The sequence below is a fragment of the Chrysochloris asiatica genome, unplaced genomic scaffold (assembly GCF_000296735.1).
Source record: "Chrysochloris asiatica unplaced genomic scaffold, ChrAsi1.0 scaffold00236, whole genome shotgun sequence".
NCBI lineage: Eukaryota > Metazoa > Chordata > Mammalia > Afrosoricida > Chrysochloridae > Chrysochloris > Chrysochloris asiatica.
The window spans coordinates 3,466,670-3,486,749 of NW_006408754.1; positions in this window are offsets into that span (position 1 = coordinate 3,466,670).

The window sequence follows — 20,080 nt, forward strand, 5'->3', positions numbered from 1 at the left end:
AAAAAAAAAACCCAATGGTAAGGCTAAAGTATCAGCCAGGAGCAGACAGGATGGACTTTATTGGATATGCATTATGAAGTCTTCACTTCTTAAGAAATTATATACTTGCTCAGGAAACAGGGCAATTATGTGAAATGTTAATGAATACTTTCAGACAAAAGAAATGTCAAAATAGCAAAGTGGGATTGGATTTTATGAGGAGGTTAATATCTAAAGTCAGCATATAAAGCAAAACACTCACAAAGTCAAAATTACCTCTGAAATGTCTTACCCATAAGAAACAGAGAGAAACATCCCAAGTTCAATAGAGACAATTTTCTTGACTTATTTTTTTTTTTAAGCATGAAAAGAGATTACTATTTCTTCAGTTCAGATTACTATTTTTTAAATTGAGAATTTCATATTGCTGGCTTGCATTTAGGGACTGTGTGGTACAAAAAAATAATTCTTTAAAAACATTATGTTCCTATCACTATGAAATGATTGCACTTAAAATGATGCATTATGACTTTTGGAAAGTCATAGACATTGTAAGACTTCAGATACATTAAAGATTGGTGAGGAACTATTATTTACACGTGAACATAATCACTTTTGAGTTCACTCCCTCTCCTAAATTCTGAGTCTGTGAGACAAGTCATTTCTATATGAAAGGAAGTAGGAAATTTTGATGCATTAACACACACACACACAATCAGAAAAACCCATGGCAAAATGCTATATTGGAATATAGCATTACTAAGGTTCTAGGTCAAGGAGCTCTGGTAGCGTAGTGGTTACGAATCAGGCTGTGAACCGCAAGGTCAGCAGTTCAAAACTACCAGCTGCTCCGCGGGAGAAAGATGAGGTGTTCTGCTCCCGTAAAGATTTACAGCCTCGGAAACCCTGTACAGGGTCACTATGAGTCGGAACCGACTCCATGGCACATAACAACAACAACAACAAGTTTCTAGGTCAGACCTAAGTCTGACTTTAGAGTTTAGCTGCTTGACAAAGCCTCAGAATTGGATGTCTGACACAGGACTGAGTAAAAAACATGGAGTCTGTTTTGATCATAAGCTTTAGCGACCGATAGATCTACATTTCAGCTTAAGACTCACCTTTTAAAAAACCTTTTTATTTCCAGATAATTGGTGATTCATATGCAATTCTAAGAAATGCTACAAAGATAACCCCTCCCTTTTAGAGCCATGCCCACATCCTACTTAACCTCAGGTAGCTATTAATCTGAATTCCATTTCTATAATTTTGACATTTGAAAATGTTATATAAATGAAGTCATACATTATAGACCCTTTTGGGATTTTTTTTTTTTCCCACTCAGCACAATTCTCTGCAGATTCATCCAAGTTGTTGCATGTATCAATAGTTTGCTTCTTTTTATTGTGGCATTAATATTTGTTGGAAACCCTGTACAGGGTCGCTATGGGTCGGAACCGACTCGACGGCACTTAACAACAACAACAAATATTTGTTGGTTTAGAAGTACCACGTTTGTTTAATTAACCGTTAACCCATTGAAGACATTAGGGTTGTTTCCAGGTTTGGCTTTTGCAATAAAGTGGCCATTAACATTCATATACAGGTTTTTGTTTTTTTTTTTTAATGAACATGTTTATTTCTATGGAATAAATATCCAGGAGAGCAATTGCTAGGATGCTTAGGTGTTTAAGAAATACCCAAACTATTTTAGGGTGGTGGTACCACTTTACCTTCTCATTAGCAATGCATGATTGATCTAGTTTCTCCTCATCCTAACAAGCATTGGGTGTTGATGATATTTTTTATCTAAGCCATTCTTTTATGTGTAGAGTAATACCTGAATATGGTTTAATTAACATTTCGCTAATGCCTGATGTGGCACTGTAGGATAAGCACTGGACTGTGAACCATAAGATTGGCAGATAAACCCACCAGCCACGCCTAAAAAACTCTATACAGAGTCACTATGAATTGCAACTAACTCAACACCACTTAACAACAACAACTACAATGTTTGATGATATTAAACATCTTTTCATGTGCTTACTTAGAATCTGTATACCCTCTTTCATAAAATGTCTATTCGTGTCTTTTGCCTACTTTAAGACTGGGTTGCTTTTTACTGTTGAATGTATTGATGTATTCTAGATACAAGTCCTTTGATCAGACATGAGGTTTGCAGATATTTTTCCAAACTGTAACTTACCTTTCATCCCACTAGCAGAATATTTTACAGAGCAAAAAAATATTTTTATGAGATTCTAGATCTTTATGCTTATTTTGGCTGCTTTTTTCTTATATAGCTCTGAAAGGAGAAGGGGAGAAGTTGTTTTAAGGGTGAAAGTACAGGCTCCTCATTTAGTTTCCATTGGCACTGTGTTGAAAGAAAGGGGTTTTATTATCACCTAGGGGAATAGAGGTCCTATCTACCTACTCAGATTTCTCCGACACTATCCCAATAAGGAAGGTGACATGTCATTACAGATTTGAGAAGGTGCAAGTCTAGGTTCTCCACAAAAGTTTTTCTGTGATGTTTAGCTGAAGTAGAGAGATGATTGCTTAAAAGTTTTCTGTCTTGCTAGGCTGCCCCTTTCTTAGCAAAGAAAGACCTTTTTAATAGAGAGAGTAGGTTTTTGTTGAGGTTATTTTTTTCTACATCCATTTCCTGGATGTTGTCATCTTCATCTCCAAGCACGGAATATATAAGGCTCAAAGAAAACCTGGATAACACACCATGCTGTTGTTATTTGGATTCCAGTGTCCCTAGCCTGTTGGCCTTTTCTCCAAAATCCAGAGACATATATTTGTTTTACATTAAATGTCCAGGTTTTCAGTTGTATTAAGTGGAAGAAATAGGAACAAGTGCTCTACTGGATCTCCCTGGAGTAGAAAGTTCTTCATGCTCACTTTTAAATAGTTATTTGATCTTGGTTAGATTGTTGTTGTTGTTGTTGTTAGGTGCCATCGAGTTGGTACCGACTTATAACAACCCTATGCACAACAGAACAATGTCCTGGGCCAACCTCACAATTGCTGCCATGCTTAAGTCCTTTGATGCTGCCATTTTGCTAATCCATTTCTCTGGGGGTCTTCCTCTTTTTCTCTGTCCTCCACTTTAGCAAGCATGACATCCCTCTCCAGTGACTGGTCCCTCCTGACAATATGTCCGAAGTATGAGAGATGAAGTCTAGCCATCCTGGCCTCCAAGGAGCACTCTGGCTGTACTTCTTCTAACACAGATCTGCTTTTTCTTTTGGCAGTCCATGGTACTTTCAATATTCTCCTCCAACACCATAACTCAAATGCATCAATTCTTCTACAATCTTCTTTATTCACTGTCCAACTTTTGCATGCATTTGAGGTTATTGAAAATACCATGGCTTGGCTCACGTGTACTTTAGTCCTGAAGCTGACTTCTTTGCTCTTCAACACTTTAAAAAGGTCTTATGCAGCAGATTTTCCTAATGCAATATGTCATTTGATTTCTTGGCTGCTGCTTCCTGGAATGTTGATGGTTGATCCAAGAAAAATGAAGTCTGTGGCAACTTCAATCTTTTCTCCATTGATAAGATTGGTTAGATACCTAACTTCTATACCACAGTTTTCTCATCTGTGAGATGTGCAACAAACCAATTTATAGTGCAGTGCAGAAGATTAAACAAGAACAATGAAATGGGCTCATTTTAGATACTGAAACACAGGATACCTTTTCTTTGAAATGGTGCTTTAGCATGAGCACTGGAATGCAAGGTGGATTTGAACCACAAAGTTGGCTATTCAAACTCACCAGCCACTCCTCAGAAACCCTGTACAGGGTTGCTATGAGTCAGAACCGACTTGAGGGCACTAAACAACAATAACAAGTTTCCTGATCTTTCAAGTGTGTATTCAAGACTTCTTCTGTATCTTCTAATTCCAGGGAGACTAGTATCTGTCAGATCTTCAAAACTGCTCAAAATCATTAGGACCATTCTTGATTTTCCCTGTTACTTTTTTTCTATACAGCACTATTATAGGCACTCAAATGCCTACACAAATACAAGTTCCTCCTCTATTTATTGTGACTCTACAGTGTTTTTGATCTGATCCTCAGCAATAAGACCATTTCCTCAGAAACAAAACTGGGATGACACATGACACCTATTTAAAAGTGGCTACAGCTATAAACACTCTCTTTTGAAAAATATCAATACCTTTAAAAATAATAATAAATAGAATAATGTATGCTACTATCACCAGTCTTTATATTTGTTATCAGTTTCTCATTGTTCTACTTCAAAGCAAAAATCACAGCAGAATGGAGTAGATTAACGGTGGGGGCAGGTGAAAACAGTTGTGAGCAGTCATGAACTCTCTTATAAGGGAATCACAGCCACCACTAGGGATAACTCGGGACCCCTTTCTAGCATGGTCACACATCAGGCATTCTTGAACCATAAAACAGGCTAATGTAATGTAAATATAGATTCTTATTCCTTCTACTTTGATTCCTTAGATGAGAGCTATGCATAAGCATATCGAAACTATAACATTCAAAAGCATGAATTGATTGAGTTAATTTTAGACTTTGATAGCAATGAAGCACTAGGCTACTAACCAAAAGGTCAGTGGTTCAAACCCACCCAAAAACATCTCAAGAGAAAGATCTGGGACCTGGAGATCTGCTTCCAAAAGAGCACCAAAACCCTATGGAGTGTAGTTCGACTCTGAGAAACAAGAGGCTGGCATGAGTCAGAACCAACTAAAAGCAACTGGGATAACAATGAAGAACACAATCACAGTTTTCCTAAGTTATTGAATAGCTAAAAGTTTTAGAGATGATAATCACTAAAAGGTACACAATCATAACCCTGTGATTGGTTAATTTGTTCAGCTTCAGATTCTGGCATGTCAACGTGACCTGAAGGTGAAGATGCACTCATGCCTTTAAGGAATTCCAGATATGGTGATTTTATAGTCTCTAAAATGTTTAGTTATCCTTAAACACAGAAAATTATATCATTTAACTTTATCATACCCATTTTATAGGGCTTTTTGTTTGTTTTATTTTGGTGGGGTTTTTTTGTTGCTGTTGTTTTGTTTTTAGGAACATGAAAATGTACTAGACCATTTTCCTACTTTGAAGGAGAATTGAAGGATAGGCTTCCTTAAGGCCAAGCTATTTCAAGATTTTTTTCCTGTGGAAATGTATTTTCCTCTCTGTGTGTTGTAGAAAGAACTCCCTGAAACATAGGCTTGCCATCTCCAGATGAGTCAGATGTACTCTCAAATTCCTTTCTCCCTAGAAATGATTTCTTATTCATCTGTAGAGGTCAAGTTTATCTGGACCTTAGATTGGTATTTCTTGTGAGTTATCAGGAGAGGTAAAGAATGTCTCCAGTTTCCAGAGAATTGTTTGCTGCTCTATTTAACTTATTTAAAAGGTATTCTAGAGAACATGGGTCATATTATTCACCTTGATTGCCTTAGGACCTAGCTTTTTGCCTAGTAACTAGTAAGTATTTAGTGACTAAAAGGGGTGTGGAATGAGGAAAAACACACACACAGAGAAAAGGAGTTGCTCAAACATTTGTAGTGTTGCAATGTGATAGGTGCTCAAATAGCATGTTCTGCAGGGAGCAGGACACTTAGAAATCTTACAGGCTAGATTGAGATAAATCAGTCAGACATTACTGTTCAAATTCTTGAAAGATGTGGGCCAACCTCACAATTGTCACTATGCTTGAGCCCATTGCTCAAGCCCATTGCCACTCCACGAATCTATCTCCTGGGGGATCTTCCACTTTTTTGCTGAACCTCTGCTTTACCAAGCATGATGTACTACTTCTACAGGGACTGGTCCCTCCAGATAATACATATAAACTATGAAAGACGAAGTCTGACCAACCTGGTTTCCAAGGAGCATTCTGACTGTATTTCTTCCAACACATATTTGTTTGCTATTTTGGCACTCATGATATTTTTAATATTCTCCAACACCATAACTCAAATGCATCAATTCTTCTATGTTCTTCTTTATTCATTGTCTAGCTTTCACATGTATATGAGGTTATTGAAACTACCACAGCTTGGTGATGAGAAAGGCACACTTTGCATCAGACAAAATTTAGTCCTCACACTGACATCTTTGTTCTTGAACACTTTAAAGTCTTATGCAGCAGATTTGCCTAATGCAATATGTCTTTTGATTTCTTGACTGCAGCTTCCATGAGTAATGGTTGATTTGAAAAAAAAAATGAAGTCTTTGAGAACTTCAATCTTTTCTCCATTTATCATGATGTTATTTACAGGTCTACTTGTGAGGATGTAGGGTTTTTATGTTTGTTTGTTTTTTTTAATCATTCAGGTGACATACTGAAGGCTGTGGGTTTTGGATATGGATCTCTTTCAATAGGCTGGCCAAGTAGTTGTCTTCCAAATTTATTGGCATAGAGGAGTGAACACTTCCAGTGCTGCATTAGTTTGTTGAAAGATTTCAATTTGTATTCTGTCAATGCCTAGAGCCTTGTTTTTGGCCAATACCTTGAGTGAAGTTTAAACCTCTTCCTTCAGTTCCTTCAGTATATAATTCATGATTATATACTACCTCTAGAAATAGTTGAACATTGACCATTTCTTTTTGGTACAGTACTCCGTGTATACCTTCCATCTTCTTTTGATGCCTTCCGCGTCATTCACTATTTTGCCCATGGAGTCATTCAATATTGCAATTAGAGGCTTGATTTTTTTTTTCTTCAGTTCCTTCAGCTTCAGAAATGTTGACCATGTTCTTAATTCTGGTTTTCTAACTCCAGGTCTTTTCCCATTTTGTTATACTTGACTTTGTTTTCTCACTTTGCCCTTTGAAATTTTCTTTTCAGGTGTTTTACTTCCTCATATCTTCCTTTCACTTTAGCATTTCTACAGTGGAGAGCAAACTTCAGGGTCTCTTCTGACATTCGTAGTGATCCTTCTTTTCTTTCCTGTATTTTTAATGACACTTTGGTTTCTTCCTGTATAATATTCTTGATGTCATCCTACAACTCTGGCATTCAGTTATCAATGTCTAATGCATCAATACTGTTTTTGAGATGGTCTGTAAATTTAGGTGTACTATGCCAAAGATAATATTTTGGCTCTCATGGATTTGTTTTCATTTTTTTTCAGCTTCACTCTGAACTTGCATATGAAAAATTGATGGCCTGTCCCACAGTATGCCCCAGGCCTTGTTTTGGGTGATGATATGGAGCTTTTCCAGCATCCCTTTCCACAAATGTAATTAATTTGATTCCTGTGTATTTCATCTGTTGAGGTCCATGTGTATAAATGCCTTTTGTGTTGATTCAAGAAGTATTTGCAATGAAAAAGTTACTGGCCTTACAAAATTCAATCATGCATTCTCCAGCATCATTTCTAATACAAAGGTCATATTTTCCAGCTACTGACCCTTTCTTCTTGTTTGCTACCTTCACATTCCAATCACCAGTAATTGTCAATACATCTTTATTGCATGTTTGATATAAATTTTAAACTGAAGAAGTTGGTAGAAATCTCCAATTTTATCATCATTGATTTTAGTGATTGATGTGTAAATTTGAATGATAGTTGCATTTGCTGGTCTTCTTTGTTGTCATTGTTAAGTTGGTTTGACTCATATCAACCTGTATAGGGTTTCTGAGGAGTTGCTGGTGGGTTTGAATTGCTGACCTTGTGGTTAACAGTCCACTGCTTATTCTACAGTGTGACACCAGGATTCCAGGGCTTCTCTGTAGATGTATGGATATTGTCCTATCACAGATGGTGATGTATTTAAAGATAAATCTTGAAATGTTAATTTTGATGATGAGTATGATGCCATTCCTCTTGAATTTGTATTTCCCACATAATAAACTATGTGATTGTCTGCTTCAAAATGGCCAATATCTGTCCATTTCATCTCACTAATACCTAGGATATTGATCTTTATGTGTTCCATTTTGTTTTTGACAACTTCCAGTTATCCTAGATTCATACTTCCTACATTCCATATTCCAGTTATTAATGGATGTTTGCATATTTGCAGCTATTTCTCCTCATTTTGAGTTGTACCCCATCAGCAAATAAAGGTCCCAAAAGTTTTACCCCATTTGCATTTTCATGGTCAACTCTACTTTGAAGAGACAGCATTTCCCAGTTGTATTTTGAGAGACTTCAAACCTGAGGAGCTCATCTTATAGCACTATATCTGTCAATGTTCTGGTACTATTCATAATATTTTCATCTTCTGGCACTGTATCTGACAATGTTCCGCTGCTGTTCAAAGTGTTTACAATTGCTGAATGTTCAGAAGTACTCTGCCCCTCCTTTTTCCTAGTCAATCTTAGTCTGGAAACTCTACTGAAACCTGTACACCATGTGTGAGCCTACTGGTATTTAAAATTCCAGCATCACAGCAACATACAAGCTACCACATTATGACATCCTGACAGACAAATGCTGGACATCTACATCTACATACCAAAATACAAATCACAAAATAATAATCAAAACATAATCATGAGTAAGAACCAAGAGAACTAGATTCAGAAAGCTTTCAACCATTGGATAAAAAGCAAATAGGTGTTTTAAGTTTTTATTGTGAATTGAGTGAAGGCTTATGGTGCAAATTACCAGTTGTACATTCAACAAATCAAATACTTTGTTTCATCCCAATTGCAATCCCCTGGTTATAATGGTTATCCCACTTGCTCCCTGTGTTTCTTGGTTCCATTCCTCCTTATTTAACTGCCTTTTTGAGCTTTGTCTTTAAGTAAATACTGCCCTTTTAATTTGGAATGATTGACCATTCTATGGTGTGCATACCTCGTTATTGTTGTTATCCCTCTTATATGCATATATTGCTTGGCTGAAAATGGAGATATGGGGATAAGTGAGTTTCAGAGCTGAAGAGGAACCAAGGGCCATGGTCTCTATCTAACCAGTAAGCCTGTTTTGTGTGTGTGTGTGTTTGTTTTGTTTTAATGATTTTGAGCTTTGTTTTACATTTTCTCATGCTCTATCCATTATCTTCTAATGTGATCCTTTTCAGAGCAGTTGGTAGTGGTAGCCAGGTACAGTCAGTTCTGGTCTTGGGGTCATGGAGGCTGATGTTCATGTGGCCCATTATACTAATTGTTCATCATTCTTCTTTCTTCCACACAAGGAGAGACCAATAGTTATATTGTAGATGGCCACTCAGGAACTTTAAAGATTTCAGTAACTACTCACAAAAGTAAGATATAGAATATTGTCTTTATGGACTATATTTTGCTAATTGATCATGATGTAGCCCAAGATTATGGTCCTGAGCCCCCAGATCCAGCAAATCATTCTCTCGAGATATTTGGTAATGCCTAACAAGTTTTCATAATATTTTCCCTGGATCCATATGATAAGCACTGGACTACAAATCACAAGGTCAGAAGTTCCACCTCACCAGCTGCTCTTCAGGAGAACAATAAAGCTTTCTGCTCCTGTGAAGATTTAAAGCCTTGGAATCTCTATATAGGGACATTGTGACTCAGAACTGACTCCATGGCACTTAGCAAAAATAACATTTCACCACAAGGACCCCTGGTAGTGTAATGGGTTACACATCAGGCTGCTAACTACAAGGTCAATGGTTCAAATCTACCAGCAGCTCCATCAAAGAAAAATAAATTCAGAAGCCCTATACAGGATCACTATGAGTTGAAACCAACTTTAGGGCACATAATCACCACCACCATGCTTCACCACATTCATGGATAAGTTTGCAGCAAAAATAAATACCCATATACAAATATCCTCTGTCAAACCTTTAAATATTTGTGGGTATTCTTCCATTTAAGGGAGGTCCCTCCCACACTTAATCAGCCTGTGTATCTATCAATGTAGTTATTCAAAGATCACTGTTATTGCAGGATTTCTGCACTCCTCCCCATGTCTTCTCCTGCCTTCATCATTCTGCCAACCTGCCTCCTTGCGTATTACCTTTCCCATCACCCAAGTTAACACATGTCTACCCTGTAGTCACTGAACTACTTCCCTTCCTACTACCACTGGTAACCATCAAAGAATGTTTCTGTTAGTGTGAAAACCTTTTCCTGACTTTTTATAATCATGATCTTGTATGCTATTTGTCCTTTTGTGGTTGTCTAATTTCACTGAGCACAACACCTCCCAAGTTCATCCGTGTTATAGGATATGTCACAGACTCATCATTATTCCTCAGTTTTGCATAATATTCCATTTTGTGTCCGTACCAATGTTTTTGTTTATCTATTCTTCCATTGATGGGCATGTAGGTTCGCTCCATCTTTTTGCTGTTGTGAATAGTGCTATGATTAACATATGTGTACATACATCTATTCATTTCTTGGGTCTTATATCTCTAGGATGTATACAAAGTAGAGGGATTTCTGGATCATGGATATGGATAAAAGATTACAGAGAAAAAGAACCACGAGATTAAAACACAATCAAATAAAATATGTATAAATGAAGAACACTGTATATAAACAGTAAAATTCAGAGTATGAATTTAAAAAGGTGATAATATTATTTTTGCTCTATCTAAATTAGAAGACTAATTTGAAGAAATTTTCTAAAATGCATCGTAGGAACATTAATATAGGAATATAAAAGAGAAAGTAGGAGACATGGAGACAGACTGGAATCTAACATCTCTCTAATTGTACTTCTAACAGTACATAGAGATAGTGACTGACAATAATGAAAAACCCCAGAATCCCTTAAATCCAATGCAGAAAAAGGAAAAGTAAAACTTCAGAGACACATTATGAATGTTGAAAAAGATAGATTGTAAAAGTAACTCAAGAAAAATTAAAGATAACTATAGCATAAAGAATAATTAGTTAATTCTCAATTATTGAAAGAATTATGAAAGACAGAAGACCATGAAAATACATATTTAAAGTGGGGAGAATAAGGTACTTTTGCATTCCATTCCTAGAGATATTCTTGAGGAAATGGGCTTTAATTGTTTTTGCTTTTTATATCCACAAGAATTTCAAAGTAAATTCTAAGGAATGTTCTTCAAACAGAAGGGAAATGCTCCCAGATGAAGAACCCAAGATGAAAGAAGAAATGCCTAGTCTCTAGCCCATACCTAATTTGGCAGCATAAAAGTATGAAAGTACATTGCTCAGATCTCTCTTCAAGGAAGAACCTGTAATGAAAGTACAGTCCACTGGCAGCATCTAGCTGCAGCACCTTCAGGATCTCTCTGTGTGTTTGAGCCAAGACAGCCCTCCTAGGGCAACTATTAGCAAATGACTTAAAACAACAGGTACTGGTTACTTCTGGACTTCTATGATAAGCAATCTTTTCTTTGACTGAGACTCTCAAAACTATATCACAGTATGAGGTTCTTCCTATCCAGTCCCCATTCTTTCTCTTTCTTCTTTCATAAGTATCAGACATACATTGCAGTCTGAAGGCTCTTCCTACCTATTCTCACTCATTTTCCCTTTTATGTTTACTAATAATGCTTTCTAGCTTTTATTTCTGTTTTGGTGACTGCTTGTGGTGGCCAAATTAACATAATTACAACTAGAGTGATCCAAGAAAGCAGGCAATAAAATGGGATTTGTAAACTGGTCATCAATGCCCAGCTGGCAAGGAGGACCACTTCCTGAGCAGTATGTGGGGCAAGGTACCTCTTAGCACAAGGTGAAAACCCAATTGCTACGAAGTTTTTCTAGTTAAAACAGGAAACCATCCTCATGGAAGAGCAAACCTTTGACAGTGAAATAACTCATATATTTAAAAGGGAGTCCTGGTGTGGCACTGTGGGTTAATGCGCCAGACTACAAAACCATTTGAACAACAAGGCCAGTGGTTCAAGCTCACCAGCTGCTCCTCAGAAACCATATACAGTGTCACTATGGCTCAGAACTGACCTGACAGCACTTCTCAAAAACAACAATATATATACAAGGAAGGTAAAATTGGCTGTTTATTACAAAGTTTCATTGATGAAGTACAGAGAGAAAATGCAAAATTGCGGATAGAAGTTCCTGGATAATACAAATGGTTAAGCACTTGGCTAATAACCAAATGGTTGAAGGTTTGCATCCACCCAGGGGAACCTAAGAAGAAATGCCTGGAGATCTACTTCTGAAAAATCAATTATTAAAAACCCTATGAAGCACAATTTTTCTCTGTGACACCCTGGGTCACCTTTAGTTAAAATCTACTCAAGGGTAACTGGTTTAGATAGTTAAAAACTTGAAATGGAGTGTGAAAACTAGAGAGCTTGGTTTGATAGCTCACAAAGTGGTCTTACCATCTTAAGGAAAGAAGACAGAATTGAGTAACATACTTCTGAGAGTTAAAATTGGAAGTTTCAAAGACTATCAAAAGCTCAATCGAGACAGGGTCTATTATTAAGGACAAGGCCCAATTTGGGGAAATCTAACAGGAGGATCTCTGGGTGATTATCTCTGAAGAATGATTCTGTGGACACCCCTAAACTAGAGCACAGAGAGGGAAGAATGTCTCTCTATTAAGGTGAATATTTACTTCATGCAGCAAGACACTTCAGGTGCCTTGTCCTTACAAGACATCAAGTGTTCACTTTAGGAATGTCACCACTTTGCTTTCTGAAAGGCTGCCATGCTGATAACTGGATCAGCACTGGACTACAGAATCAGCACTGGACTGCAAACCACAAGTCCTGGACAGCTCAAACCCACCAGCTTCTCTTCAAAACCCTATATAGAGTCATTTTGAGTTGCAACTGACTTGACAGCACTTAACAATAACAATATAAGTCAATAGGAGATATGTTGGGTGTGTATTGAGTTTGTTTAAAGGAGCCCTGGTGGCATTGTGGGTTAGGCATTGGGCTGCTAACTACACGAAGTTAGTTCAAACCTACCAGCTGCTCCTCAAGAGAAAGATGAGTCTGTCTACTCCTGTAAAGATTTATAGTCTTAGAAACCTCATGCAGGGTTGTTGAGTTTGAATCAATTTTAAGACAGTGGGTTTGGGGCTTGGGGCTTGTTAACGGAACATAGAGACTGTATACCAAAGGAACTTTAAGAATTAGCTAGCTTTTACTGGTGGAAGTGCTCATAGTCATGGGTTCTGAAAGTGCTTGATCAAGGATAACAAACCTCTTCCTTATTCATTGACCAGTTTTCACATGAGCATGCAGTGAGCGAAAACGCTATGGTTTGAGTCAGGCTCACATTAGTCTTCAAAGTGACATCTTTGCTTTTAAGCACTTTAAAGAGATCGTTTGTGGCAGATTTTCCCAATGCAATACATAATTTAATTTCTTGACAGCTCCCATAGACATTGATTGTGGGTTCAAGTAAAATAAAATATTTGATAACTTCAATAGTTTTGTTCACTATCATGTTGCTTATTGATTCTATTGTGAGGATTTTTGTTTTCTTTATGTTGAAATGTAACCCATACTGAAAGTTATAGACTTTGATCATCATCAATAAGTGCTTAAGTCTTTCTTACTTTCAGTAAGCAAGGTGTGTCATCTGTATATCACAGGTTGTTAATTCTTCCAATCCTAATGCCTCATTCTTCTTCATGTAGTCCAGCATCTTGGAATATTTATTCAGCATACAGATTGAATAAGTATGGTGAAAGGATGGCAGTGGTGGCGGTGTGCTGTGGAGTCAATTTCAACTCATAGCGACCCTGATGATATGGAGCTTTTCCACCAACTCTTTCCATAGATGTAATCAATTTGCTTTCTGTGTGTTCCATGTGTGTAGTCATCTTTTATGTTGTTTATAAAAGGTATTTGCAATGAAAAATTCATTAGCCTTGTAAAATTCTATCATGTGATCTCCAGAATCATTACTATCACCAAGGCCATATTTTCTAACCATTGATCCTTCCTCTTTGCTTCCAACCTCTGCATTCCAATCCCACCTCCAGTACTGCACCTGTTTGTTGAAACATTTCAACTGTTATTCTGTCAATTCATGGAGTCCTGAGGTTTTTTTTGTTTTTTGTCAATGCCTTCAGTGCTACTTGGACTTATTCCTTCAATACCATCTGTTGTTGATCTTATGATGCCCCCTAAGATGGTTGAATGTTGACCGATTCTTTTGGTTACAATGAGTTTGATATTCCTTCCATCTTTCCTGGATATTTTCTGTGTCGTTCAATACCTGTCGCTAGAATCCTCCAATATTACAACCTAAGACTTGAATTTTTTTCTTCAGTTCTTTCATCTTGAGAAATGATGCACATGTTTTACCTTTCTGATTTTCTAACTTGCACATTTCATTATAATACTTCAGTTTGTCATCTTGAGCTTCTTTGAAATTTTCTGTTCAACTACTTAACTTCATAATTTCTTCCATTCACTTAAGAGCAAGTTTCAGAGTCTCTTCTGACATCCATTTTCGTCTTTTCTTTCTTTCATGTCTTTTTAATGATTTTTTTGCTTTCTTCATGTATGATGTTCTAGATGTCATCAGACAATTTCTTTTATCTAGGGCAATTAATCCATTAAATCTGCTCTTGAGATAGTCGCTAAGTTTATGTAGGGTATACTCAAGGTTATAGCTTGGCTCTCATGGACTTGTTTGGACTTCTCCAGCCTCAAATTGAATTTACAAATTGATAGTTTCTTCCACAGTTAGCCTCTGGCCTTGTTCTGACTGATGATATTGGAAAATTTTAAAAGTCTATAGTAGAAGCCTGGTGTGGCACTGGGGGTAATGTGCCAGACTGCAAAGCCATTTGAACTGCAAGGTCGACAGTTCAAGCTCACCAGCTGCTCCTAAGTAACGCTATACAGGGTCACTATGGGTCAGAACCAATTCGACAGCACTAAACAACAACAAAAATAGTAGAAGCATAAAGTGAATGTTCAATTCTGAAAATAAACAATGGGAATAACTGGTTTTCAAATTCATGAAGATAAGAGCTGCCAAATCTAGGAAGGATGCCTAGTGTCTCCAGACATCCTCAAATGGACCTTGCTAAAGTCCGTGATGATACAATTTATTACTTGTGGAATAAATTGGCTTTGATAATAAACATTAATAGGGAAACATTTCTAGAATAAAAGAGAAAATGCCCAGTTCATGCTTCATCAGTAGATAGAAATGCTGGGAAAATGATAAAGGTGAGAGAAACTGAAACTGTGAACATGATTGGTTACTGTCAAATAAATTTTATAAAATTGTCTACTCTTTCAGGTAAATATGTAGCGGTAATACCATGTTTATTTTTCTGGATGCATTGAAGCTATAGCAGCCACATGTTAAAAAGTTATAGCCATGATATTGTTAAGTGTCTTTGACTCATAGTGACCCTGTATAGAGTTTCCAAGGAGTGGCTGGTGAGTTTGAACCACAGACCTGTGGTTACCAGTCCAGTGCTTATCCTACAGCACCACACCAGGACTCCATAAAAAGGATAGCAGCATAATGATAGAAAGAAAGAGAGAGAAACTTTTAGACTTCTTCATTTCAGCATAGGCCATCTCACTCATCTACCTTATACAGTGATAGGGAAAGACCTTTTAGTGGGGCTATTATGTATGAATTGTGTAAGACTTTGTCCTTTATTTAGAAACTTCACTGTCATTAATCCCCATTCCTCTAGAAAAATGAAAAGATTCTTAACAGAATTGGAAAGTTACAACCATATGGAGACCTTTAAATGACATTATCCAAAGACCTGACCTATGTAAGTCAATTGCTGACTCAAGATCCTCAGAGGAAGCAGACAACTGCTTGAAGTAGACACTTCTACCCCCAAACATCTGAACAGCTGTTGATAACTCATTGTCAACTCTCTGCTTCAGACTTTAGTTCATTTATTTTGTTCATATTTTCTTCTTTATTGGCTTCAGGTTTTACACTTTGGACATGCTATAATAACCTGCCTAAGTCTAGGCTTAACAGCCCACCAAAATTCACAACCACTGTCATCGAATCAATTCAGACATAGCAACCCTATGTAGGGTTTTTGAGACTGTAAATCTTTACTCTAGCAGACAGCCTCATCTTTCTCCCACAGAGTGGCTGGTGGGTTTGAACTGATGACCTTGTGGTTAGTAGCCCAATGCTGATATATAACAGGGGACAGCTATATATCGTTGTTGTTGTTAAGTACCGCGGAGTCGGTTCCTACTCAGAGAGACCCTGCACAGGGTTTCCGAGGCTGTAAATCTTTACAGGAGCAGAATGCCTCACCTTTCTCCCATGGAATCTCTGGTAGTTTCAAACTGCTGACCTTGAGGTTAGCAGCCCAATTCGTAACCACCAAGATACTACGGGTATATTTAATTTTTTAAATGCTATATGACACTAACCTTTAGTGTTTAATGTATCAAATCTGTTCTTCAGATGATCTCTAAATTCAGGTGGGATATATTCAAGCTCATATTTTTGCTCTCATGGGCTAGTATTCATTTTCCTCAGGTTCAGTTTGAATTTCCATATGACCAATTGACGGTCTGTTCCACAATCTGCCCCTGGCCTTGTCTTGACTGATGATATAGAGCTTTTCCATCGTCTCTTGCCACAGATGTAGTCAATTTGATTTCTATGTATTCCATCTGGTGAAGTCTGTGTGTATAATCATTTCTTATGCTATCAAAAGAAAGTATTTGAAACAAAGAAATCATCGATTTTGCAGAATTCTTTAATGCAATCTCCAGCATCATTTCTATCACCACGACCATATTTTCCAACTACTGATTCTTCCTCTTTGTTCCCAACCTTTGCCTTCCAATCACCTGTAATGGTCAATACATCTTGATTGCATATTTGATCAATTTCAGATTGAAGAAGTTAGTAGAATTCGACTATTTCATCCTCACTGGCTTTAGTGGTTGGTGCATAAATTTGAATGATCATGGTATTAACTGGTCTTCTCTGTAGGCATGCAGGTATTATCCTATCACAGACAGTGTTGTATCTCATGACTGATCTGGATATGTTCTTTTTGTCAATGAGTGCAACACCATTCCTCTTCAATTTGTCATTCACAGCAAAGCAAACCCTGTGGTTGTCAGATTCAAAATGGCCAATACCAGTTCATTTCAGCTAACTAATGCCTAAAATATAGATGTTTATGTGTTCAATTTCATTTTTGACAATTTCTAATTTTCTTAGATTCATACTTTGTACATTCCACATTCCAATTATTAATGAATGTTTGCAGCTGTTTCTCTTCATTTTCAGTTGTGCCCCATCAGCAAATGAAGGTCCCATGGGCTTTACTCCCATTGGCTTTACTCCGTTTGCATTATCATGGTCAACTCTACTTCTAGGAGGCAGCTATTCCCCAGTCACATTTTCAGTGCCTTCCAAACTGAGGGGTTTGTTTCCTGGCACTATATCTGACAGTGTTTCTCCGCTATTCATAAGGTTCTCAGTGACTAAATATTAGGAAGTAATTTGTCACTCCTTCTTCCTAGTCTGTCTTCATCTGGCAACTCATCTGAAACCTGTCCATGGGTGATCCTGCTGGTATTTAAAATACACATGGCATAGCTTCCAGAATCATAGCAGCTCATAAGCCATGATAGTATGACAAACAGATGGAAGAAATACACAGAGTCACTGTAACAAAAAGAAATGGTTGATGTTCAATCATTTCAAGAAGTAGCATATGATCAAGAGCCAATGATACTGAAGGAAGAAGTCCAAGGTGCATTGAAGGAATTGGCGAAGAACAAGCCTCCAGGAATTGATGGAATAAAAATTGAAATCTTTCAAGAAATTTGAAAGAGAACTATCTGGCTGACTGATTGAAAGAGATCCATATTTCTGTCCATTCCAAAGAGAGGTGGCCCAACCGAATGCCGAAATCATTGGACAATATTTTTGATATCCCATCTGAGTAAAGTTTTACTAAAGATAGTACAGAAATGGCTGCAAGCATACATTGACAGAGAACTTCCAGATGTTCAAGCCGGATTCAGAAGATAACGTGGAACAAGGACTATCATTACTTATGTCTGATGGATCTTGGCTGAAAGTAGAGAATTACAGAAAGATGTTTACCTGTGCTTTAATGACTACGCAAAGACTTTCAATTGTGTAGATCATGACAAGCTATGGACAACATTGCAAAGTATGAGTATTCCAGAACACGTAATTGTGCTCATGAGGAATCTGTACATGGACTAAGAGGCAGTTGTTCAAACAGAACAGGGGACACTGAATGGCTTAAAATTAAGGAAGTTGTGCTACAGGGTTATATTCTTTCACCATACTTATTCAACCTGTATGCTGAGCAAATAATCAAAGAAGCTGAGTTACATGAAGAAAAACATGGCATCAGGATTGAAGGAAGACTAATTAACAGCCTGCAATATGTAAATGATACAACCTTGCTTGCTAAAAGTGAAGAATATTTCAAATATTTACTGATGCAGATCAAAGAGCACAGCCTTCAGTATAGATTGCATCTCAATGTTAAAAAAAAACAAAAATCCTCACCACTGGGCCAACAAACAACATTTTTATCAATGGAGAAAAGACTGATGTTGTTAAGGACTTCATTCTTCTTGGATTAACTATCAATACTCATGGAAACAGCAGTCAAGAAATCAAACAATGTATTGCATTAGGCAAATCTGCTGTACAAGACCTTTTTTAAACTTTTGAAGAGCAAAGATTTCAGCTTGAGGTCCAAGGTGCTCCTAACCCAAGCCATGGTATTTTCAATAACTTCATATGCATGTGAAATCTGGACGGTAAATAAGGAAGATCATAGAAGAATTGATGCTTTTGAGTTATGATGTTGGAGGAGAATACTGAAAGTGCCATGGGCTGCCAAAAGAACCAATAGATCTTTGTTGGAAGAAGTGCCTCCAGAGTGCTCCTTGGAGGCAAGGATAGCCAAAGTTTGTCTTTCATAATTCGGACATATTGTCAGGAGGGACCAGTCATTGGAGAAGAATATCATGTTTGATGAGGTGAAGTGTCAGAGAAAAAGAGGAAGACCCCCAGAGAGATGGATTGGCAATATGGCAGCATCAATGGGCTCAAGCATGGCAACAATTGTAAGATTGGCCTAGGACCGGACAATGTTGTGTTCTCTTGTACATAGGGTCACTGTGAGTTGGTACCGACTCAATAGCACCTAACAGCAACAACAACAACAACAACAACACTAACCTTACTAATAATTATACTTCTTGTAAATAATACATGAATGAAAAAGTTTCGCTTGTGCTGTAAGTTAGAGATATACTATTCTTGTTTGCTGTTGTTGTTAAGTATTGCTGAGTGAGTCCTAACTCATAGTGACCCTGTGGAGGATTTGTAAAGAGTGGCTGGTGAGTTTGAACCACCGACCTGTGGTTCAAACCAAACTTGTAGTCTAGTGTTTATCCTACAGTGCCATACCAGGACTCCTATTATTGATGTTGTTGTTCTGAAGTGCTGTCGAGTTGATTCTGACCCATAGTGACCCTTTACAGGGTTTCCAAGGAGCCGCTGGTGAGCTTGAACTGCAAACCTTACAGTTCAAATAGCTTTACAGTCGGGGGCATATGTAACTATAAATATTTTTCATGATATAAATTAGATAATATATATCTATAGACTTATATCTTATATATCTCCTGGTTTGTTTTGTTTTTCTCCTATGTGAAAATCAGACTCTTCAAAACCAACTCAGAATGAATGCTAAATGCTTTAAGGGACTATTAATTATGCTTTTACAAATGTATGATTCCTTAACAAACTCAATGAACCATACCTTTATATTAAATCTAGTTCAACAGACTCCAAAGGATAATTATTCCATTCATAAACATTGTACTCAGGTTTTCTTAAAAACATGTCTGTTAGGGGGTGGGCCTTGATGGTGGATAGGGTAGATGTGCAGTGAACATCTCCGTCAGCAATAACACAGAATACCAGATAGAACAGGTTCAACGGATAGCTCCAAAACTCTGAACCACATATATAGGAATATTTAAAAATATTTGAAGGCTTATAGCCAGTGGAATTTGTAGTGGAAGCAAGAAATCTTATGCTTTCAAACCTTCCAGGCTCAGCAGCCTGGAGCTGACAACTTGGGCAAGACCAAGAGGCAAGATCAAATGGGGGAGCTCACAGACCTGCCACAGACTGATGCCTGCAGGAACTTC